This window comes from Elgaria multicarinata, chromosome 1 (genome assembly GCF_023053635.1).
Source record: "Elgaria multicarinata webbii isolate HBS135686 ecotype San Diego chromosome 1, rElgMul1.1.pri, whole genome shotgun sequence".
Taxonomy (NCBI): domain Eukaryota; kingdom Metazoa; phylum Chordata; class Lepidosauria; order Squamata; family Anguidae; genus Elgaria; species Elgaria multicarinata.
The window spans coordinates 198,740,961-198,766,707 of record NC_086171.1 but is presented as its reverse complement, the minus strand read 5'-3'; positions in this window follow the sequence as shown (position 1 = coordinate 198,766,707).

Sequence of the window (25,747 nt, the reverse complement as noted above, 5' to 3'; positions counted from 1 at the left end):
GACTGTTGAAGCTGATGGGATTTGAAGTCCAAAACATCTAGGGGGTACCTGTTTGGGGAAGGCTCATTAGAGCATTGAACTTGAACTGGAAAGATCCAGATACTTTCATATTTTGTATTCTGAAAATTTCCCAACCAACACCTGTATGCCATTTCCACTTTTAGAAGCAAAACAGGACACTGAGAAGACAAAAATAAATCTAAAAGTAAACTTTGCTGAATAGCATCAGAAAGTTTAAAAACACACACACCTGGCTTTAGAGGAGATCAAATTTCAAATTATTCCAATACTACAAGCTGCAAAGTTTATTGTTCTGTTTCTAGACTGAAGTCTGCAGATAATAAATATTTGGGGCTCAGGGCATCCACGGGTAATGAACATCTAGTGTTTGGAATGCCCCCTCAGGTATTTGGGGAATAGTCTTGCTGAAAGAATAGAAAGCAGATAAAATAGCAAGAAGGAAATATGATCAGTAGAGACGAGGAAAGCAGGAAAGATTTGGTTCAGAGGCTCAAACTGACTGGTAAATAATGGTAACTTTCCACCTATCGTAAAAAAATAACTGCATTCAAAGTTTACTGGGAAATAGATTTCAGCTGACACAGCCCTAGTTGGCTTCACAGAATTTCTGCCCTCTCTTCTGTAAGGTACAGGAAATGAACTTGCAGACCCAATTAGGAGTCTATGAAGTCAGAGCCAATATGTTTCTTTTCCACACACTGTCATCTCTTCCACCTTGACCCAAAGGCAAGAAAATCATCATTGCCTTGTTACGTGAAACCAGGTACTATTATTTGTCTGAAACCTTGGGCTCTGAAATGAGAGACCCAGAAAATGTGGAATATTAGACCTTGAAAATGAGCAAGACACAAAAAGATGGGAAAGGGGGGATTATAGAAGAGAAGGGAAAGTGCCTGATACGCCATCTTTTCTCAGTTCTTTGTCTACAACAAAGCCATTGAAGACATTTTCTCCCCTCAACCTTGTAAGTTAGAGTTGCATTTCAGTGTTTTTTTTTTTTTTTTGTTTGTTTTTGAGCAAACATCCCCCTGCCCACCACATATATAACACTGCCTCGGGCACTAGGAGCTCTGGACCTAATACTGTCCAATAAACACACATCCTTTTGGTTTAACATGTTGTGCTAAGGGCTTTCAATGTTTACTTAAGTTCCAAATGCCAGGAAATTACACCCTTAATAGATGTGCTGTTTGGACACTACACATACGATATGGTAATCCTAATAATATAAGAACATCAGAAGAGCCATGCTGGATCAGACCAAAGGCCCACCTAGTTCAGCATTCAGTTCACATAGTGGCTGACCAACGGGAACCACATGAGCAGGACATGAGTACAACAGCACCCTCCTTTCCATGTTCCCCAGTAACTGGTGTACAAAGGCATACTGCTTCTGATATTGGAAGTAGCATAAAGGCATCAGGATTAGTAGGCATTAGGGCTGTGCACAGCCCCCCCCCCCCCCAATTTGCGTCAGGGGCCATTTTGCAGCCTCTGAAATAGCCCCAATTCGACTCAGAGTGCTTCAGGGCTTGGCCACCTCGCTTTGGGAATGAAGCCAAAGCAAGATTTGCCCCCCTCTTAAAGTGGATCCCTAGGTGTCTGCTGTGTAGCTGCAAGGCTGACCAGGGTCCATTGTACTCCCTGCTTGCTTGCTCCCTCTCCCCCTCCCCAAATCTGGAGCTGCCACCACTAGGACTTGCCTTCCTGTGTGTCCTTCTCCCTGAAAGCCAAGCCACAATTTAAAGATCTTGGGGCTCCCTTTTTAATAGATCTATGGTCACAAACTAGGGGAAACTAATTTACAGCCATAGATATACTAAAAGGAGAGAGCCGCCATGGTTTTACCTTTAAATCACGGCTCAGCTCTCCAGAAGGAGGACACATGGGAAGGTAAGTTTCGGCCGTGGCAGCAGCAGCAGTGGGAGGTGTCTGGGGAGGGAGAAGAGGGCAGGAAGGTGGGGAGGCAGAGGGAAGTGAGTTCATGTGAGTGTATTGGACTCACAATCGGCCTCACACTAGCTTTCCCACACAGGTGAGTGAGTGAGGGAACTGGCCAACACATCACCCCAAATTGGCCCGGTGTACCCCAAGGGCCTCGGTACCGATCTACCTTGGCCTCAAGATGCCTCAGGCTAACCTGGTACCACCTCGTATGTGAGCCACCTCGACTCTGGCCTGAAACAGTGAGTAGCAATTGATAGCCTTCTCCCCTGTAAATTTATCTGACCCCCTTTTAAAGACACCAAAATTGGTGGCCATCACTACATCTTATGGTAGTGAATTACATAGTTTGACTATGCACTGTGGTTAGTTTCTGCTTTACCACTACCTTGTTGCTGGATGACTTGCAGTGGAAGAATAGTGGACCTAAGCCCCAGATTTGCCTCTACACAGGAAAAGACACATGGAGTCAATTCAACTGCAGCTAGGATGCAACTAAAGTTACCATTCTACATTACAAGTACCCAATTGGCGACCAATACCATCCACATAGAATGATAAAGAGTTGGAAGAACTTCCATGGTTTCTACAATGCCACCTCATATTTGGGAGCAGACTTCCCAAAGATTTTTACTACCTAGCTGCCATAGCTTCCCTTTTGTGGTGCTTCTCCAACCCTTCCCTCCAAAGTTTAAAACACACACACACACACACACACACACTATGCAACAAGTACATAAAATTTCAGCATTTGTATTTTATGTTATTCTTGTTTTTTTACCTCTCAGGGGGGAAAGTTTCCATAAGAGAGAAACCACGAGAGGAAGCTAGAAAAAAAGATCTCTCATGTTCAGTCACAGTCCATACCATGCAAACATGTTTTGGCTGGAAGACTATGCCTATGTGTGGCAGTTCTCTTATCTAGCTGTCATGGTATGTGATTACCGTGTAGTGGTAATGATTCCCCCTCCCACTTGAGGGATTGTATTGTAGTGATTCCCCCTCCCCCTTGAGCAAAGTGTATGTTTGTGTAATATATATTATGACGTCATTCTTCCTGAAATAGAAATGCTATATGCCTTCTCCCTCTCCCCTGCGGTGAGGCAGCACGCTGTCAGGGGACATCCCTCAATGTAAGCCCCCTTCTCTCCCAGTGAGCTACAGGGGTGCACCACTGCACCATGGCAGGGGTCATACCTAGGAATACCAACAGGGGTGTCACTCAAATAGAGCCCGCACATTGCGTCCAATTCTGACAGCTGCATAAGTTTCCTTATAGTCTTCACTGTACCAACATTAGAGATGGATGAGAAATTTCTTTCAGTTCACTTTTCATCTGGATTTACCCAGTTTGCTTCTCCAGATTGAACGCAGACTCAGGCCTCAGCTAGACCTACCTGGTATTGCAGGACAGAAGGGTGAAGATTTTTATCATGATATACCCATATACCATGGTATACATCCATATACCCTCTGTTTACACGTGCTGCACGATAACTTCAGAGGGACCCGCCATTTTCTTTAAAAAAAAAACAGAAGATGCGCACGAGTGCTCGTGTGCTCAAAGGTAGGTGTTTATTTTTTTAAAAAAAAAATCCTTGCTCACCCTACCCCACCCCCAATGGGTGCAGAGCTCCTGAGGAGCTTTGCACCCCATGTGTGGGTCCCGGCTCCTCGCGAGTAACTGTGAGGGGCCAGGACAAACTGTGACGCCCACACACACATTCCTCAGGATCAGCCTGAGACTGCAAAAGCAGCTCAAAGTGCAGGGCGAGATCCCGGGGCAAGGGAGGGATCATCCATCTCTGCTCCTGGGATCCCCTGTGCATCAAGTGAACACACAGGGACGATCCCAGGGCTGGCCCCGGGATATCGCCCTGTCTAGCTACGGCCTCAGACACAAATTGTGGTTGAAATCTATACATTTCCAGTGTAATTTGCAGACCTCCCCCACAAATATTGCATTTGATAGCAAATTTACATTTGAAAAATGTAGGCAAGAAACTGGTTTTGAAAAATGTGCACAAATATGCTTTGATCAACGGGAGAAGAGTGTGAACACATGGATGCAATCAAAGATGCACATTTGGAAAAATACTCATGTCTTTTTCATGCAAAAAGAAAAAAAAATCAAAATTCCTAATCTGATATAGACTTGGATTGGAATGAGCGCCAAGACAATTCAGAGAACTTCATCAAACACAGATTTTGCTGACTTCCACACTGCTAAATTCAACATAAGGGCTATTCCCACCTGTGAGAAGCGAGGTCCATTAGTTAGTATCTCTATCTACAGATAGATAGATGTTTCCCTCCCAGCCTCACCTCTGCTTTGGAGCAGCACCCTGTTAGAATTCCCCCAAGGGATGAAGTGGGAAGATCATCATCGCTTGATGATGATGATCATATCTGTCACAGAAGAACACAATTTGCAGAGAAAAATCAAATCAAATGCAAGGTTTAACTTACGTAGATATGTTTACTGAAACATTCAAAGTGTTACATCTTTTATCTTTACAATACTTCCTTAAATACAATATTCTTGGTGAAAACTTCAGGGCGGACACTTAACTTGAATCTTGAGGTTTGCCAATGCGTGCGCACAACTCATAGCAATGTAGAGTTGTCCATGGCAGAATGCAGGTATAGGCAGATAGATGCCAATTGGTCTACAGTCCAACCCTGCTTTGTTTACAGGCCTCATGTTATTGGCATATCATTGTACTATGTCCTCCGCCTGTGCTTAAAAGGATATACAGAGCCGTTTATTTGTTATTTTGTTAAATTTAAGAGCTAAAGATTTCCTTTCTGAGCAATAATTAAACTTTGACTGGGTTACTTTTAACTCTAGGTGTCTCTTACAATTTGTTCATGATTTGTTTAGAGGCCTCATGTTACTGGCATATCATTCTACTTTGGACTTCACCTGTGTTTATAAAGTTGCACAGAGACTTTTTTATGTGTTCATATTTTACTTCACTCCGATTTTCAATTATTTATGCTTGCTTAATTATACTTGGCATATTTGATGTTGGGGGGAAAAGAACTTTACAGTATACAAGATAGCTTTTCTTTCTTTTTTTAAAGCTTTATGGACATAAATATACTCCTGTTGTTATTCATAGAATCTGCATGTCAAGAGCTTTCCAAAGAAGTGTGTTTCATGAGAACTGGTCTATGGGAAGGCAATCAAAAAGGAATGATCATCTTACTCCCAACTTTGAAAATATATGGATGGATGGATAGATAGATACCTCCTCTGCTATTGCCTTGTAAAGTCTCCTGGCAATTTCTTTCTACTCCCTCTCTCCCCACTCTCTCTAATTTTACACTGTTCTGACAGAGAAAAGATCTCTATATACTGGCTGTTCAGGGTCAAAAAGGGTTGAGATTCTGCCATTTCACCAGAGTGCTGCACTCACACACCATTCTATTGTACCTCCCATCCTGTGAATAAGGGCTCATCAAAATCCACAGGCTAAAATGGGGCGAAAGAATCACACTTTTTTTTTCAACACCTACAATTACCTTATGGGGCACACACACTTGACCTTCTCCCTGAGCTAAGATGACAAACTGTTTCCCGAGAGACACTGTGCAAATGGAGATATACTACAAAGTGAACCCATGGAAGTCTATGGGGTGGTGGGACAGACAATACCTGTAAAACTGCTGGTGGGCATTCACCAAATTTAAACTCCTATAAATCAGCCATTTCTACCTCAAAATTGGCATGGATCATCAAAACCACCTCTTCTACATTGCCAATTTTCTGATCGGTCTGTTGAGCTGTTTTCTCAGTACAAGTCATGGAACAAACTGCCCCCATCCCACGTTCTGATTATAATGGCAGAATCCAATTCAGCCATCTCCCCCTTAACACAGGGCAGTTACTGTGGCCCTATAAATATAGCCATATCTTTTAACAGTAAACACTAAACACAAGAAGGCAGCAAAATAATCAATATAATGTAGTTTTTCGACTTACTGAAATATTTTCTTTCTTCCAGCCCTGTATTCTGTCATAAATGATTTATGATGCAGGTAAATTATGTAAGTCCCTTAATAATTATTAAGGGCTTTCTGGGGGCCTGTGCCATTTGGGGTCCCCTAAAGCAGTCAGCAGTTCACATGATTAATGATCTCTTCCCAATAAGGAATATAATGAAAATTTATTTCCTATCTTTATTTACTTCTTCAATAGTTATCGGTGAGCTCCCTCTGGCTCACCTTATAATTAGCTCGTGTTCCCCCCACCCCCGGGAAACTCTCGGGGGGGGGGGGGGGACACCTGATAATACTGAAAGATATCCATGAAAGACCAGCATATTAGCACAACCAGGGAATTCTCTGCTACTACTCCTGCCCTGTCCTTATCCCAGACAAACTTGGTCTTGTGAAGCAGGTAGTTGCTGGTAATAGTAAGGAGCGCTGTTAGTTGTTTCAAATGATGTTTGTAACCACTTAAAAATCAGGCAGGAGTTATGTAAAATAAAGTTCTTTAAACAAGCATGCTTCTAACTCCTCACTCTCTGTGTCCCTCCTGCTCTGACTCTGTAATGTTATGCTGGGTCGCTTCCTTGCAGCTGTTCCATCAAGGCCTTCCTCTGCATCACAGGAAGAGCAATCCTATGCCCAACCAGACAATGTCTGTGGGTGAGGGGGTTACCATAGGATAGTTCAGTTTCCTGCTTCCGAGATCAGAGATAGGGCTCTGAGGTCAGAGCCAGAAAACCATGGTCTCCATCTCCTCCCTATCTCTCTCATAGCTGGTGTTTCTAAGCTGGCTACATTTCTAAGCACAGAGCCGCCACCCTCCTCTTCTTTATTGCATTTCTATTGCAGTTCACAAAAATTTAAACCTTGAAAACCATTCAAAATATAAAACAAACAACAGTATGAAAACACAGTATAAAATACAATATCAAAGCACAACCAGGATAAAACCAAGCAGCAATGCAGAAATTAATACAGATTCAAAATACAAACTTAAATCAGCAAAGTTAAAAAATAAGTTGATAACCTGTTAAAATACTTTGAAAATAAAAAGATCTTCGCATTAACAACAGTATAATATAGGTGCCAGGCAAAACTCTCTAGGGAGCTCATTTCACAGCCGGGCTTCCACAGCAGAGAAGGCCCTCCCACTGGTAGCCACCTGCCTCACTTCCTTTGGTAGGGGCTCATGGAGAAGGACCCCTGAGGATGATCTTAGGGTCCAGGCAGGTACATATGGGAGGAGGCGTTCCTTCAGATACCCTGGCCCCAAGCCATTTAGGGCTTTGAATGTTACTACCAGCACTTTGAAATGGACCTGGACTGGCAGCTAGTGATGCTGGAAAAGAACTGGTGATGTGGTCTCCCACCCTGCATTGGGTACTTGGCAGTGTCCAAATTCGGAGGCTGCCATCTATCTGGATAGGATTGTGCCCTAAATTATTCTTCCCATCTGCCAACTCAACTTTCCTACCTAGTTTCACATATATGGATTCATCAGTGACTAATGATGGTAGAGGACACAGGCCTCATCTTAAGGCCTTGATGTTTAAGGATCCTTAAGGATGAATTCATGAAAATGGAAGGCTTTAGAAATGTTGGTATCTGAAAAGCTGCACCTGGAAGTAGGGTTACTTTCAGTGGCAGCATTTGATGCCCCGAAGGTACTAGAACTCCAAAGGAACATCGACAGACCCCTGCTGTGTGTGCAGGCCCAGAATCACTTCCTGCTCACACAGGGAGCTCGAGAGAGAGAGAGAGAGAGAGAGAGAGAGAGAGAGAGAGAGAGAGAGAGATCATGCAGCATAATCCTATGCCTGTCTACTCGGCAATAAACCCCATTGACAAGGTCAATGGAACCTACTCTAAGATAAGTATGATGAGAACTACGCCCTTAGGGTTTCCAGGTGGCCAGTTTTTTAGCCTCTGAGCCAGTTGCCAGGATTTTTTTGTGTAAAAATGAGGAATGTAAACTGGGCAAGAAGTTGTTCTTGTTCTTGTGCTAGTAAAAGTGAGCAATGGCTTTTTCATTTTGTGTGTGTGTTTGAATCAGCTAATGTACTATGTACTAAATACCCATCTCTTCATTGTATATGTATGGAGTTCCTTGTAGCCATATTCTACTACCTCTTTTGGAATCAAGGGGGTGGAGAAAAGGAGCAATGTTTCAGTGTCAGTCATGGGAACTGATGCCACCCTTACTTCCCTAAGCTGCTCTAATACACTGTATGGACTTCAAGCCTAGGCTCAGGCTATTGTACTTGCCATCGCTTGCCATGGGCTTAATAGGGAATGTCTGTTATTAGCTCTACTATCAGACCCATTGGAGTTGGCTGAGTTCTATCCATTGATTTGTTTATTTCCATTAGTGCTGGGCCAAATTCTGCCCCTAATTTTCAGGAACTTTCTCTCTCCCTATGAAAGAGGCACTGTTTTTTTCTGCCTCTTTTGCAGGGGGGGGGGATGGAGTTTTTTTTTCTTCTTGGGGGGAAGGGTTTTCTTTCTTTTTTTTAGTGTAACTGCTAAGGGAATTTCTTCTTATTTTTTTAGTTTTTTTAAAAAAAAAAACCCAAAAAACCAACCCCTTCCCTTGGCATTTGGAGGACAGCAGTTCTAAGTGAATGTCTATTGGAAACCATGTGACCTCACCCTCTCCAATAAGCATTCAGGAGGAACTCCTGGGCTCTTGAAAATAGCAGTGCTGTTTTTAAAAAAGTAGAAAGAAAGAAAGACCCCTCAACAACTGGCTACATTTAAAAAGCTATGTGGAAACCCTGTCCCCCTCCCCAAGGAGAAATTTTTCCGAAATTCTCACCTCTCCAAACTTCTTTCACCTGAGTTTTCATTTTCCCCCGACCCCCATGCAATGCTGAAAATGGAACCGCCGAATTTTTCAGCACCACGCTAATTCCCACCTACCTGACCCCAACCAGGTACCCAAATTTTGGAAACCAAAAGCTGAAAACGCTAGTTATATGGCAGAAAGAACTTCCTAAATAGAGTATTTTGCAAGGATACAAGATGTCAAAAAGGTATATTTGGGGAAAATACTCCAGCATTTCATACAAATGTAGTATTTAACCTGAGGTGTTGAGATATGGGGGGGAGGTTAGTAATTTGTGTCAATACTATAGAGAATATATAAAAAGGTCACAGAATACTGATGGGAACAGAGACTGTGTTAAGGAATGGGCATGCAATTGTATTCTTGCTACCGGCTTTGGGGTCATCTGCAACTCCTATTGAATAATGCCAGAGTCAGCACCTTCGTTTTTGCTTTGAGATGACAAGGTAAATTGAACCATCTGCTGCCTTTTATTACAGTGGTGTGAAAAGTGCATCAAATAATACCAGAATATCTGACCTCTAAATTCTACCTTTGTATTTGTTAAATATAGATCTGTTTGTAGTAGATTGAATTGTTGACATTTTGGCAGGGTAACATTGGACATGATAATATCCTGGGACTTATAAAAGATATTGCAGAGGGAAATGGAAGATTTCAAAAAGATTTAGCCTGGCAATAGCAACATAGCAACCATATAGCAAGATAGATGTTAGACAGGTTTCATATTTTTATTAGAATTGTTTGACCAAATAGCGATGATTTATTAAGGATCAGACTGATCTGGGATTGGAATTTAGGCCATGGCTAAACCAGGCCTATATCCCGGGATTGTCCCGGGATCATCCCTGTGCATATAATGACACACAGGGGATCCCGGCAGGCAGGGACGACCCCTCCATTTGCCTGGGATAATCCTTAGGTCTAGCTAAGGCCTTAATTACCTACCAGCTTTCCCAAATCTTCCAGTGCCATCCTTGTTTTGTTAAAAACAAAACAAAAGCCACTTATCATATGCATTTAAAATGGTTAATTTGAGAGCAAACATGTTTAGAAATGCACATGTCTAAATAAATATTGACAGATTAAATGGATGGACCCAGTTTATAGATGAGCACATGTAAAAGTGACAGGGACCATAAATAGATAACAATAATCCGAAGAAGAACTGCATGAAAAATGACCAACAGAAACATTGATTTTGGAAGGATCATGGAGGCTATGTACTTTGACAGTTTGACTACTAGATAAAGGGAGCCACATAGTGTACTTCCACTGTTTGAGCCAGAAAGAGCCCCTCGTTTGACTGTTTGAGCCATGAAGGTTTTAGTAGAGGATGAGGTAGAAATGTAAAGTAACAACACAAAACAACTTGAGGCACTAAAGTGGTATGAGCACATTTCTAAGTGGTGTGGTGGTGGTGGACAGCAGTGGTAGCAGGGAAAAGAGATTGGAGCAGTAATGTTGTTATTTGTACGGGAAAAAGTAACTGGTTGCACCAAGAGAAAAGATGGAGGTAGGCAGGCAGGTAATGGTGGTGGTGGCTGGAAGACACACTGAATGAGGGAGTGGGGAGGGAAAGAGACAGCAGTCAGTGACAGTAACATGGGAAAGTTGTGCAGGCCTAGAGGTTTCACCCATCACTCTAGCTCTGAGATTGTTGGCTGCATAGAGAACACTTCATGTGAATAGCATAAGCAGTAAATCACCCAATTCCAGCTTCATTTGAGCTTGGAAGCAGCTACCTGCCTATCAGTACTAGGCATGTGCTCCGCTCCGATTAGAAGCGCAGAAGCAGGAGCGAATTGGCCTGCTCTGCCTTGCCCAGAGGCAGAGTAGAAGCGGACCGCGGACCCCTAGAAGCAAGGCGAAGAGAAGCGGCCATTTTCGGAGCGCTTCTCTTTCCGCGGAGCGCTCCGATCGCCATCTTGAAACATTTCGCCCATAGGATTGCATTGCGGAAAAGAAAGGGGATAACTGTGTTGTTTTTGAAGCTATCTTTCTGAAAATTCTTGTGCTTGGAGAGTCGTGGATGGGGGTCATTTTGAGACTACTCTCAGCTCTCTGCGTGGTGCGGGTCGCGCACTAGAATTTTTTAAAAAACTGGCGGGAAATACCTTTTTCGAAGGGCTGAGGGGCAGAGTCAACTCCCGGTCATGATCACATGATCCCAAAGTTGGAGGAGGGCATAGGCAAAATGGGTAACTTGGGATTCTGGGAACTTCTCTTTCTACTCTGAACGGACTTTTCCCAGTGTTTTTTAAAACAGTAGCCCCACCAAATGCACAAACACAACCTGTGAAATCATATACTAAGCCAATAATAAGAGATAGAAACACAGCACTGCTACCCACCCTAACTTTGGGGAACAACTGAAAAGATGTGGTGCAAGGGTATGAGCTCCCCTAGGGCATCCCATGTGGACGTGCCCGCACTCTCTCCTGTACTTGGAGGGCCATCAGAGCCTTCCAAAGAGAGTAACCCGGTGGAGCAATGCCTATCATGAGTTGAAGTGAGAGTTCTATTTCTCAGAGCTCTCGTGGTGGAGCAATGCCTATCATGAGTTGAAGTGACAGTTCTACTCCTCAGCTCTCGTGGTGAAGCAATGGCTTTCATGAGTTGAACTGGCAGCTGCTTCCCCCTCCCCTGGGCACGTCCCCCTATTGCTGGTAAAAGACAGATATAGCCTTTTTTTTTTTAAGTTCTTCTTGTTGTTTATTCAGCAACACTGCTGCTTTTAATTCCACCCCTCCTTTGTTTATTTATTTATTTATTCCATTTTATATGCATTACTGTCTTATCCTTGGCTCACTTCCTTATGCCCCCAGAAATGCCAGCTGCCTGCCTGCCTTCCCTCTCTCCTCCCCTGCCCGCCTCGCAGGGAAGTTGTGTGTGTCTGGCTTTAACTCAGGGGAGAAGTCCTTCCTGCGCTCACTTGGAGTTTTGGAAGTTCCAAATCCATTTTTCAAGTGTGGAAGAAGATTCATATTAAGTTGATGATCTCTACTCCCCAATTCTTGGCATGTTGGGATTTCCTTTGAAATGGCCCCATTGAGATGTCTGCAGGTTTAAGCCCTGCCAAAAAACAGGGGATGATGGGACTGCCTTGAGTCTGGGCGTGTGTGTGTGTCCCTGGATAAGCTATCATGGTGGCGAGTTTGAGGTTTCTAACGTGCAAATTGACAGAGCTATCGAAAGGGGTGTGAATGGGGTGCCCGATTTTCACAAACTCCCCAAAAATCAGGGGATGATGGGATTGGCTTGAAACTTGGCGTGCGTGTGTATACCTCCATGAGGTGTCATGGTGCCAAACTGGAGGTTTCTAACTTTCACAGAAAAAAGTTGTATACTTTTTTAGCTTAATGCAAGCCTATGGGGAGGGGGGAAACGGAGCTCCGATCCGGATCCGGAGCTCTGCAGCGGAGCGGAGCGGACATGGGCGGAACGGGGGCAGAGCGAAGCGGGCCGATCTGAAAATCGCGGATCTGGAAGTGAAGTGGAGCGGGGGGGGGTCCGTGCACACCCCTAATCAGTACCACTGCAAAGAGGGCATTTTGGGTGGAGGAGGCAGCAGGTAATGATGGTATGTGTTATCTCAAGTATTGGAGACAGCATGCCTCTGAATACCCGTTGCTGGTGAACATGACCAGCAGGGTACTATTACTCTCATGTTCTGCTTTTGGCCTTTCCATAGGCAGCTGGTTGGCCACTGTGTGGAACACACTTTGGGTCCAGATAGGCCATTAGTCTGATGTTCTTAGTTCTTTATTAAGCCAATGGCTTCATAAAAGAGGTAGGATTTGAGGAGGCATTTAAAAGAAAGTGACTATATACACATAAACAACAGATCTTCCAAAATCTGAGCATAGTAGAGTTGGAGGAGTAATAAAATAGGAGGGCAAGTTTACCATGGGATATTGAGCCAGAGACAAAAGTGTAGAGAATGTTAAAGGTAAGAATGAATAGTTGCAGATGGATATCAGCAAAGATGTGGGAGAATTAGATATCATTTACCCAAAAAATAAATCAAGTGCATTCAGTAGAACTTAAGTTATACAAAACTTGATTATTTCAGCCTCACAAAAATCAGTATTCAATGTATCTCCTCCATCTAAAACTGCATTTTCGCTATAGAAAAACATCCTCATTTATCTCAATTTCTAAATTTCCAAATTATTTCAGAGTTTCCCAGGCTATTCATATGACTGAAATTGTATTGCATATTCTCTTTCCCTGTGGGGGTAAAAAGCATTCTTAACATCCAGGGTTGCTGATGTCAACTCACAGATTGTCAGTCAATCTCCCATGCTAGTGTGTGTGTGTGTGTGTGTGTGTGTGAGAGAGAGAGAGAGAGAGAGAGAGAGAGAGAGAGAGAGAGTATAGGAGAATGGTTGCCTTGATGAAGTTACATTGGACTGATACACCAATCCAGTAAAAGGTGTTTTTGCAAAAGGAACAAAATGAAACAGATTGAAACTATTACCCAGGTCACAAAGTACACTCACTCTACCATGGGATGGCCATTCCCTGCAAACGGGAATATGGATCATGCCCATAGTTGTGATATTCTGTATTAAGGAGTGTCATAGAAGCCATGTGACTTCAAGCAACTTTTTATACCATGGGCAAAGTACTCTTATACTCACTTTACACAAGGGCAGAGACAACACCACATCTATTGAATGCTCAGCCAGGGAGGGGTGAGGGAAAACAACCAGACAACGCAAAGACGTCATTTAAAAAAAAACTCCCAGCATCCCTAAAAATATCACCACAACCCACCAATCATAATATTGTTGCTTTATTTAGCTCCCTATTTTATCCAGTTTTTGTTACATTTTAAATATCCCATGTGTATTTCATGTGTTTTATTTGTTTTTACTTGCCAACAATGAATGATTGCTTGATCTGGAATTGTGCCAGCAATGACCCCTGTGTACCATTCATGATGACATGTCCCCAATACTATGGATGAGAAATTCACCCAGTTCACATTTTCATGTGAACTTACTTAATTTTGCACTTTTGAACCAATACACAAACCAAAACTCAGTTTTCCTTCAAAATTCTCACTTCTCTGAATTTTGCAGTGGAATTCTTCAATAAGAAACAAACAAAACATGTATATCTGATCTAGGTATGTCTCTTGCAGGAAACCCAGGTTATTTTCCCCCAAAGAATCCAGAAATTTGTTTTACCTTGAGTTTTCTTTTTCATAAATAGAAATGTGTGCAAATGTTGGTCAAACTTTGCGCAAATTATAGTTGCAATTTGCGCAAATTTCAACGTATTTACATTTTTCTTTTAAAAAATGAAAATGCACGAATGGGCCCAACTTAAAGCAGATTGAGTTGGGCCAGCTCACAGGGAAATGAGCCAAAGTCTTGCCAAGCTTCACCCCCTCCTCCAGATGGATTCCTCTGACATCCCTAATCTGATCACAGAGGGACTGTCCCCTTGGGTCATGAGACCAACTCCCTTCTTTAATGGGTATCTCACCCTGTGTCCTGATAGGAATATAGGAAGCTGCCTTATACTGAATCAGACCACTGGTCCATCTAGCCCAGTATTGTCGACACTGACTGGTAGTGGCTCTCCAGGTTTTGGGGTAGGATTCTTTCCTTGCCCCACCTGGATATGTCAGGGATTGAGCCTGGGACCTTTGGTGTGCAGAGCAAGTTCTCTGCCCCTGAACTGTGTCATTGTGCTATGAAGTTTCCCATCACTGCTCTGTATCACAGGCTGCCAGTTGCAGAGGAAGGGAAACGCATAGTGTAATGATGCCAGAACATGGGCAGTGGCGGCTGGTGGCTCCGATTTCAGTGGGACTGTGATTCTATTCTGGGTTTTACTCAGAACCAACCAAAGCTCTCCAGAAGCTCTCCAAGGTACTGAACATGGGGTAAGTGTGCTGCACATTAAGCATCCACTGAACATGGGGTAAGCATACTACATATTAGGAAAGGGAAGGGGGAGACGAGCCCTCAAGATGGGGTGCCATAGAAGACATCTGCTGTCACCATCCACCTCCTATCAGAGGGCAGACACATCTGGAACAGGGCCTAAGAGGCCAGACTTTATACCTGGAGAAGTTCCTGTGGGGGAAAGGATCATGCAGGTTTGCCATGGGTGCTGGATGTGGTGATTTGAATGAATGCTCCCTGCCCCCCCCCGGCACGACTATAGCAGGATGTTTTGTCTTAGTGCCCCTGTAGTAGTAGTAGTAATAATAATAATAATAATAATAATAATAATAATTTCTTACCCGCCTCTCCATTTTGATCGATGTTTTTGCAAAGACCTTAAATGGCAGTGGTGCCTATATTATCTTTGCAAAAACATGACAGGGGACTAATTCAAAACTTCCTGCCATACTCCAAACAAATAAATCAAATAGAAATATCCTGTTCCTTATTTTTGTTCTTAAACTATGTATTATAGTATCTTTTCTGTATTGTATATTTTAAACTTTGTTTGCCAGTTTATATGGATATCCCAAACAATTATTTTATTTATTTATTTATTTATTTATTTATATTCTGCCTTTTGCCCAATGCTGGAATGTGGGAATGATCTGAGTTTGTTTGTTTGTTTACAGGGGGCATTCTTTTCCATTACTCATCATGCTTACATCCTTCCCAGTTTTATATCTTTTAAATCCCAATATTAAAGTTCTGTCCTATCCTACTACAAGAAAAAATAATAATTGAAGGAGCTGATGCCTTGTCGTGTTCAGCAATTTACGACTGAGAGTACAGTATCTCAGGATACCTTCTGCTTGAAGCTCAGAACTCAGAGCTGGGGTATTATTTGATCTAGTGAGCACATGTTTTATTTAATCGCTGCCTTTCGGTAGCTTTTCACGGAGCAGAGCTGACTAGAATGGTTTATCGTTTCCCCGTGCTACATTGCTTTATTCCACATTTGGCTTCACACCATCATCAAGGGTGTATACATATTGCACTGGGAGAGACTAGTCAAATTTTAATTAAAACATTGGCAGCTTCCTATCTGACATACCTGAGATTCTCCTCAAGCTATATTGAAATATGCCTAATTAATTACTTCCGGCCTCCTATTTAAAACAGATGATTTGCATGTTATCATTAATAAGATCTGGAATAAGATTTAAAGCAGCGGGAGAAAATGAGAAATGCTCAGAAGATTTCTGTTAATAAATGGGAGGGAAACTCAGATACATCATGTCTGTTTTATTCCCAATAAATGGACAGCAGTAGCCTGGGCAGGGGGATACATGGCAGGTGTGGGATTGTGATCATGGCAGCAGGCTCCACCCCTTCCATGTGCCAACTTCTCTCCTTTGGTCAGAATGCCTACAGAGGAGCCTACATGCATAGACACCTATACAAATTGGCTGAACTTGCAGGATTCATACAGCACAAAAGAAATGTGATGGATGGAGGTGTTGGGAATATTGCAACCCTGTCTACAAGTTCCAGAAAGGGGGCAGTGTTGCTGTTCATGGGGATTTGGGGGCACAACTAGCCTTAGGATCTCTATAGCCTACAGTGTGGTTTCCTGCTTCACCTTTCCTTTCCCCACCCTACTCTCCCTCACTCTCTCTGACCTTCCTCCATTGCTGGGAGCAGACGTGCTTGCTTTCTCTTGCTCCTGCCTGCATAATGAAACACAACATGGACTGAGCAAACTCTGTTTGAAACTATACACTCCACCTAAATTTTTATGAAAGGAATAGTCAATAAACCATTTTACCTTTTCTTTGCTAAAGAAGGAGGTGGTCTCTTTATTCTAAGATAACCTTGTGTGCATGTGGGACTGGTAAACATTCATTCTGTTTCGTGTGCGTGTGTGTGTGTGTGTGTGTGTGTGTCTGTCTGTCTGTCTGTCTGTCTCTCTGCTGCCTTCCTAACAGGAGGCATCATTACTGAATAATCCCATCAGGGTCAAGCAAGAGAAATCTACATGGTGCAAGGCACCAGGGGACCAAAACTAGGAAACTGGGTGGGTGGGAATCTACGGAGAATTGCAGAGCCATACTGGATGCCCCCAGAATCCTCTGGGGTCTGTACTGCTTCCACACCACAGGTGCACCAAACCTGGAAGTGGCCATGCCACAAATGGAAATGGTTGCAGAGCTGCATTCATGGTGGCTCTGCTGGAGAACATGGTGTGCAGGGATTGCACACATTTCCCAGCAGAATTGCACTCCCCCAGCCCACCAAACGATTGGTTGACAAGCAGGAGGGAGTGCAATTCTGCCCACGTGCCTTCTTTGCCAGCAGAATTACAAGGAATCCGATAGCACAGGCTACACATTGCCCACCCCTGGCCTAGGCTGCCTGTAGGTGATATGTTCTTTGTACTCTCTCACAAAAGCACTGTGGTAAAGTTGTTCCCTGATTGGAAGCTAGAGCTGTCAGTCAAAAACAAAAACAACCCCCCCACACACAACTTCTCCTCTTCCTCCCTCTCCTGCCTGGCTGGCATGTTTCATTTATAGACAGGTTGGAAAGCTTGAGGGATGTGCCAAAAGGCATCAGAATACACTGGGAGAAAGCCAGCATGTTTAAAAGAAAGAGCCCTTTCCTTCTGTCTTTGATAGACACAGGCAAGTTTCCCAGCCAGCAAACTTCCTGGGATGCTTATGAAAGGTCCTTTTAAAGTCCTTTTATGGATATTCCAGGAAGTGCACCAACACAGAAGTAGCATCCCTACTCATAGGTGGCTCAATCCAATGGACCAGGGATTGCATAAGAAGACCACTCTGTTCATACAGTGGCCAACCAGCAGTTGACCAGAGACCAAGACATGGTGTAACAGCACCCTCCCACCCATGTTCCCCAACAACTAGTGCACACAAGCTTACTGCCTCAAATACTGGAGATAGCACATGACCATCAGGGCTAGTAGCCATTGATAGCCTTCTCCAGGAATTTATCCAACCCCTTTTAAAGCCATCCAAATTGGTGGCCATCACCACATCTTGTGGTCATGAATTCCATAATGTAACTACACGCTGTGTGAAGAAGTCCTTCCTTTTATTTGTCCTGAATCTCCCACCAATCAGCTTCATGGGATTAACCCGAGTTCTAGTTTTATGAGAGAGGGAGAAAAATGTCTCCCTATCCACCTTTTTTTTTTTTAGGTGTGATGACCAGAACTGTGAGGCTCAAGCTGTAGTTTCCATCAAACTTATTTTGAGGATAGGGTTCAGCACGGCTTCTTTAGAGTTCTGGCTGGTTCTGTCTGAAACCCAGAGTAGATTCACAGCTTCACTGAAATCAGAACCTCACTGACATTGGAGCCAATGCTCAAAAGTGTACACAGATTTTGACTGCAGATTACATTCAGCTCCACGTTCAGTTCTGAGAGGTGCGAACCAGGTAAATTCTGGTCAAAAATTAATTGTAACAAATTTCTCATACATTCCTATTTCGAACTAATAATCTGGATCTTGGGAACTTTCAATAATTCTGAATCCTAAACTATCTTAAACTTATTGGATCTAATCAAGTAATACTAAGTTGCTTGGCAGTGGAAGCCCAAACATTTAAAGCTTCAATAAATCATATTGACTATTATGCATTTGGTAAATCAAAAGCAAAATTATATGCTGGGAGTTGGCAAGTTTCTTCTGAAATGGATTACTGAAAAAATGCAGCATTTTTGGAAATAGCATCTAAACTTCTGCTTCAGAATTAAGTGGAGTGAATGACATGGATGACTCATAGAGATAGTGAGGAGTAGTGGCTATTCTCTCCCCAATATTTCCCAGTACGCCATTCCCTTCTCTAACTTTTAGTCACAACATATTACGGTCCTATATATCATGCCTTAAATCCTTGCTCCACCAAGCAGGATATTGCACTATGAAAACAGTATGGAAGCAGTATATAAAAGACAGGAGCCACACTACTACTTTATAGCGGTATTGAAGTGCACTGACAACTGTTGGAGTTCATTGACACATACCGTACACTGCTTTTATACTGCTTTCATAGTGCAATATCCTGCTGCTGTAGATGAGCCCTTTTACTCTCCCAACCCAGTATTTTTAGAGGTTTCCCTGATGAATTAAAAAGCTAGAAAGAGAGAAAGAATAGAGAGAAAGAGAAGGAAGGCAAAAGAAACTAACAGCAAACCTCGAAGTCAACAGATACCATGAAGGTTAAAAACTTATCTACAAGAACAGAATGCAAAGTTATAGAAACAAGAGAAAGATGCAAGGAGCAGCAATTTTTCAGAGAATTTTGAAGTGATTTGCTGGGCATCAGCTGGTTCTATCAAAGACACTGTAAGTAAGCAACTCTGGGACTTTCCACACAGCAGAGAGCATAATATGAAAGATGGAACAGAGAAATCAGCAATCCGCATTTTTTTTTACTCCATTCAACATATTAATAAAAGTGGAACTGAAATGTAAAATAGATCCATCAACCTTCTGCCAATTGGATGTCAACACCTGCTAAATTAAGCCCTACAGAGAAACTAAATGGACCACTGGTGCTTGGGTATTAGAATGAAGTAGGCAGATATGAAGTAATAATGGAAACTTTTGTGGCTGGGCTTTTAAAAGACTGGCAGCTTCCTGTGGAGAAGCACTGAATTCAATTGCACAAAACTGTGCGAACAGCAGGACTGTTTTGAGTTTTGTTCATCTACATTCAAAAGCCTGCTACCAACCTCAAATGCATGCATATTTAATTGATTGTCCTGTTTGTTCTGATTAGCAAGGTTCTAGGCAATTGTGTGTTAATTTTGCTAGCAAAAAAGGATGGAATAAAGCAGAATGAATCCAGAGAGTAAGCAGTTGGTAAACTTCATTGAGTCATAAACAGATAGGCCCCTGGCTAGGCCGCTCAAGGTATAAAACAGCAAAGCAAAACAGGCCAGGGTTCTAAGGGAGCAATCCTAACAGAATAAAGCCCTTTCTACTACAAAACATAATTTATGGGTCCAGGAGGTTGTAAATGCCTCCTTGAGAGAGTGGTGCCGGCCTCTTTAAAAGAGGCGGTAATTTAGGGTGACCATATTTGGGAAACCAAAAAAGAGGACACCTAGTGTGTGTGTGGGGAAGCAGCTTTCTGAGTCCTGCAAAAAGTACGTTATTCCCCCGCCACCTTAAAGAACCCGATTGGAGTGGAGGAGGGGAAAGGATTTCATTCTGCACCACCACCATCCACTCCAATTGGGGCCTTTTCTATAATGTCCACGAATGACCCACTTTCCCCTTTAAGACCTCAATTGGAGCTCAGGGTGGGGGAATGATGTGCCTCAAGAAAGCATGTCATTCCCTCCTGCCATGCTAATGGCAGCCTTAAAGGGGAAGGTGTGTCATTCCAGGACATTATTGAAAATTATAGAAAATCCCCCCTAACACTATGGAAAGAACAAAAACCAGGACAAATCCGGGGAAATCCTGACAGTTGGTCACCCTACGATAATTAGACGACTCCTGAAGAAGCCTAACCTGGACCCGGAGGATGTTAACAACTACAAGCCGGTGGCTAATATCCCCTTCCTGGGCAAGGTGCTTGAGCGGGTGGTTGCTGGACAACTTCAGGCACTCTTGAATGAAATGGATTATCTAGATCCATTTCAATCGGGTTTCAGGCCTGGTTTTGGAATGGAAACTGCCTTGGTCGCCCTGTGGGATGACCTCTGTCGGGAGAGAGACAGGGGGAATGTGACCCTGTTGGTTCTCCTGGAACTCTCAGTGGCTTTCGATACCATCGACCATGGTATCCTTCTGGATAGGTTGTCTGAGCTGGGAGTTGGAGGTACTGCGTTGCAGTGGTTCCACTCCTACTTGGATGGCCGATTCCAGAAGGTGGTGCTGGGGGATTATTGCTCTGTGCCGTGGCTCCTAAGCCATGGGGTTCCGCAGGGCTCTATCTTATCCCCTATGCTATTTAACATATACATGAAGCCACTGGGGGAGGTTGTCCGGAAATTTGGACTGAGGTGTCATCAATATGCGGATGACACCCAGCTCTACCTTTCCTCCAGTGGGAGGAGAAATTTGCCAACAATTTCTCACAGGTAGGCATTACTATTGGCAAGGGTTTTAGAACAGATTCTTTTCTTTTCCTAAAGGTTTCTTGGGGTTTTTGCACTGCCCTGCAAATGGCAGCAACATCAATTGTTGGTAGCTTATCCCTCATTTTGCATCCTCCACAATGCCCCATCACTCCAGGCCATTGAGGGAAGGGAATGCAGCCATTGCACACACACACACACACACACACCTGAAGAAAATGTGGAGAAAATTCTGGAAAATGTCCTTTCATTTCTAGGAGGTAAGAAAAGAAAAATCTCAGGAATTTCCTGAAAGTTTTCTTTCCCCATGAAGTGGGCTTCTGTTTTTCTGCCTCATTTTCAGGGCATTTTATAATTTATTTTGAATATGTATTGGTGGTGTTTTTGACCTTAACTAATCATGGTGAGGTAGCTGAGGATACTGTCTATATTTTTCTTTCTATTACGCATCTCACCACAGCTCTACAGTCTCCCAGGCTGCCTGCACTTTTTGATCTGAAAAGGCCCTATGGAAGGAATAAATTTATGATATCTTCCCTTGGGTGGGAAGTGCGGGAAGCCAAGGAGGCCGTAGGTTTTCGTAGAGATGACAGTACAATGAAAGACAGCATACTCATACACACTACTCAGCCATCTCATAAGTAAGGTAAGCATAAGAACTCTTAACCAAACCCATGGGTATTTCTCAGAAATTTCTTCTCCTTTGAATTTATTTTTGAAAGCAATTTCTTTTCTATGAAATTGAATGAGAATGGTCAAAATTCTCATGGGAGAATTTTTGGCACAGCCCTAGTTTTTACTAGGGCTGTGCAGGGACCCACCGATCCACATAGGAAGCCAATCCGGAGCCCCCGAAGCAGCCCCGATCCACCTCAGGGCTGCCTCAGAGGTTCCCGATCTACCTCAGTGCTGAAGCCAAGGCAAAATTTATTTATTTATTTATTACATTTTTATACCGCCCAATAGCCGAAGCTCTTTGGGCGGTTCACAAAAATTAAAACCACAATAAAACACCCAACAGGTTAAAACACAATTACGAAATACAGTATAAAAAGGATAAAACCACACAGCAAAGTTGATCTAAGATTAAAATACAGAGTTAAAACAGTAAAATTTAAATTTAAGTTAAAATTAAGTGTTAAAATACTGAGTGAATAAAAAGGTCTCCAGCTGGCGACGAAAGCAGTACAGTGTAGGCGCCAGGCGGACCTCTCTGGGGAGCTCGTTCCACAACCGGGGTGCCACAGCGGAGAAAGCCCTCCTCCTAGTAGCCACCTGCCTCACTTCCTTTGGCAGGGGCTCACGGAGAAGGGCCCCTGTAGATGATCTTAAGGTTTAATTCACCCAGAAAACTCCACTTACCGGGTGCCTCCACCGTCCACCGCCACGGACGGCGAAGGCACCAGGTAAGCCCCTCTTCCCCTCTTACCTGTGTCCGCTGTCCGTCACCACTGACTTGCATCCGGTGGCTTCCACTTGAGGACGGTGAAGGCCGGAAGCTTAAAATCGCATGGCCTACTCCCTTTCGTTTCCGGCAGTAGCACTGGAAGCTTCCAGAAGAAAGATGGCGGTGGTGACAGATGCAGCAGGTAAGGAGACTGGTGAAGGGGTGGGGCCAGCTCCAAAGTGCTGAGATGGCCCGAAGCTTCGGAGCACCTCGACCTTCACCCGAACCACCTTGGATCCAGTTCAGAAGGGTCCAAACCACCCCAATCCGCTTCGGATTCGGGTTTTGATCCAAGGCAGTGCACAGCCCTAGTTTTTACCCAAGTCTCCCTGAAGCATCTAGAGCTTTGAAAGCCAAAAATGTCTTAGGACCCCCAACAAGTAAAGGACCATCTTTCCCCATTTTAATCTGCATGTCTTCCACCCCAATGTCTCTGGGATGCAGATGGTGTGAGAACACTTCATGGGGCCTTTTCTGTGGTAGCCACCAGAACACAGAACTTCCTCGCCATCTGCCTTCAACTGAAAATATTTTGTTTCCAGTAATTGAGGCCTGATTGTTTATGGGCTCTCAGTGGTTTCTTTGCCACATCTTGGGGAAGTTGTTTTACTATTCAGTTTTTTACTCTTTCTTTTTTTGTTGTTGTACAATGTGGTTGACGTTGTGTAACATGCCTTTTGCAATTGAAAAGGCAGGGTACAAAAATTCTTTTTTTTAATAAATTCCTCTATCTAGAGGCCACAATGCATCACTTTCAACTGATTAGACCAGCAAATAATCCCAGATCCACTCATCTCATGCACTCAGCAAGAGAGTCTGATTGTGAAAATAGACCAATCGCCATGTGAATAGGTCAATCACCATGAGTAACCACAGAGATCATTGTTGTGCTTTAGCCAGCAAGACAGTGTTGCTCAGCATCTATCCTTTATACTAAAATTCTAACTCTTACAATACATCAGAATTCCTGTAAGGGTGGGGGGAAGCAATAAATTAACTTTATTTAAGGCGTTCCAATTTCTTAAACCTCTTCTCTGAAAGAGTGCTGCTTAGTTCAGGATTTGGGTAGCACAGAACTAAACTATGGGGAGTTACAGCTAAATTATCTGGCCAAACGCTGAAGTTAGAATAATGAATTAATCAGTAAATCTCTCTGTGTTACATGATGAGAAAATGGTAAGGTCTGAATCCCACCTCTGATGATAAGTGGAAGAGTGTTACTAGAACCTCAATTTGTAGATTCCAGAGTCACTTTTATTTCATTTTTCCAGCAGGGCACATTTGATTTCTATGGAACGAACTTGGAAATAAATCTACAGTTCAGGCCAAGAATTTCTGCCTCTCTCTGATTGCACTCCAAAAGAAGCAATAGTGTGAAGTCCAACCAACAGTGAGGTTACATTGAATCCTGAGATGAGCAAAACAGATAAATCAGTGTGCCCAGAACACCTGCATATAACAGCTGCTATCACACTGCTACATAGCTTTCAACATACTACAGTACCCATGAGCAGAGCCAAATCTAGATAGTTGCAAGGTCTTGGCAAGAGGATCACACCTGTTCACCACCATCTCCAGTTCATCTCCATTCATCAGACATAAAGTGAAAGTGACAAAAATGCTGATACAAGGTCAATAGCCTGTGATACTTACCTGGCAAAACTGAGCATAAGGGCGAAGGCTGATCAGGTTTATGTCTGATAATAGGTATTGGCTGCTTTTTTAATCCTGTTTAAATATTGTTCTATTTGCAAACTATGAAAACATGCACTTACATTTTTAATTGGTGAAATTGTGCAAGACATAAATAGATGGGCACCGTTAAAGTTGAGCTTGTGGGGTAAAGTCAACACACTGAAAATGAATATGTTTCCTCAAATTTCTTTTACTTATACGTTGCAAATACTTTCAAGAACTTAATGCTTTGTTTCATAAATTCTTCCTCACCTCGAATAACTTTGACGCAGATGCAACTTCCAATTAAAGAAGGTGGGTTTGGATTTCCAGAGTTTGTTTTCTATCACCAGGCCTACCTATTGGCTTGTACTAAGTTCTGGTCTTTTCCAGTTCGGTCAGATTTGCCACCCTGTTCAGTTTTGGAATCCTTATGGTTAGAATCTCTTCCTAAATGGATGGCACTTGGTTCTCGACATATTAGAATCATCATCATCATCATCATCCTCTTGCACTTTGGGCTGCTAGAGAGGTATGGCATATGGTATCACATCAACTACGGTTTGACCCATTCTCCCATGCAAAAATGACTTTATGTGGAAATCTGGATTTAAGAATCGGAAAGAAAATTTTCTTGTGGAGAACATGGATGGATAAGATTATCTTTACTTTGGATCAGTTAATGGGTCCACACAATGAGTTTTTGTCATTTTTAGGGCTGTGCACGCTTCGTGGCCTGATCTGCAACTTTTGGATCGGGCTGATCCACTTCGGGCTGATTTGCCCCTCACCGCTCCACTCCAGAGGGGCGGATTGACATTTTGCCCTCCCTTCCCTACTTACTTGCCTCCATGGCAGGCAGTGGAGGCAGGGAAGGGGGAGCAAAATGGGGGCCAAATAAGCCCTCCCTGCCCCCTTACCTGGCTTTGCTGCCATCACCACACAGACTGTGGTGGCTGAGCCAGGTAAGCCCCCTCCCCCCCCACTTACCTGCCTTCATCGCGGTCCGGCGCCAGCTTCAACTGAGGGCCAGGCCTCAAACCGGAAGAGCAGGCCATGTTCTGCTCTTCCGACTTGAGGCCTGGTCCTCAGTTGAAGCCGGCACCAGACCACGAAGGAGCCAGGTAAGCCTCCCTCACTCCACTTACCTGCCTTCAGAGCTCCGGATGGAGGTGAACCACTTCACCTCGATCCAAAGCTCCCCTGATCCAGATCCGCCTTTGGCAGAGGCAGATCGGGTCGCTCTGCTCCAGATTCAAGATCCGAATTGGAGCGGAGTACAGCCCTAGTCATTTTTCTGATTTACATGCTAACTATAATTTATCTACTATGGCTGAAAGGCAGAACTTGCAACTGCAACACCTGCTGGAATTTAGGTCCGGTCCAGCTGCTTTTACAGCTTCAGAGCCTCCAGTATTGTTAGAAACTATTATTATTATTATTATTATTATTATTATTATTATTATTTATATAGCACCATCAATGTACATGGTGCTGTACAGAGTAAAACAGTAAATAGCAAGACCCTGCCGCATAGGCTTACATTCTAATAAAATCATAATAAAACAATAAGGAGGGGAAGAGAATGCACCAAACAGGCACAGGGTAGGGTAAAACTAGCAGTATAAAGTCAGAACAAAATCAAGTTTTAAAAGCTTTAGGAAAAAGAAAAGTTTTTAGCTAGCAGCTGAAGTGACATGACCCACGACCCATATATATATTTAGTAGTAGTAGTAAATAAATATGATACCAATAGTTTAAGACAAGATTGGAATAGAGAATTGGAGTTTCCTAATTTG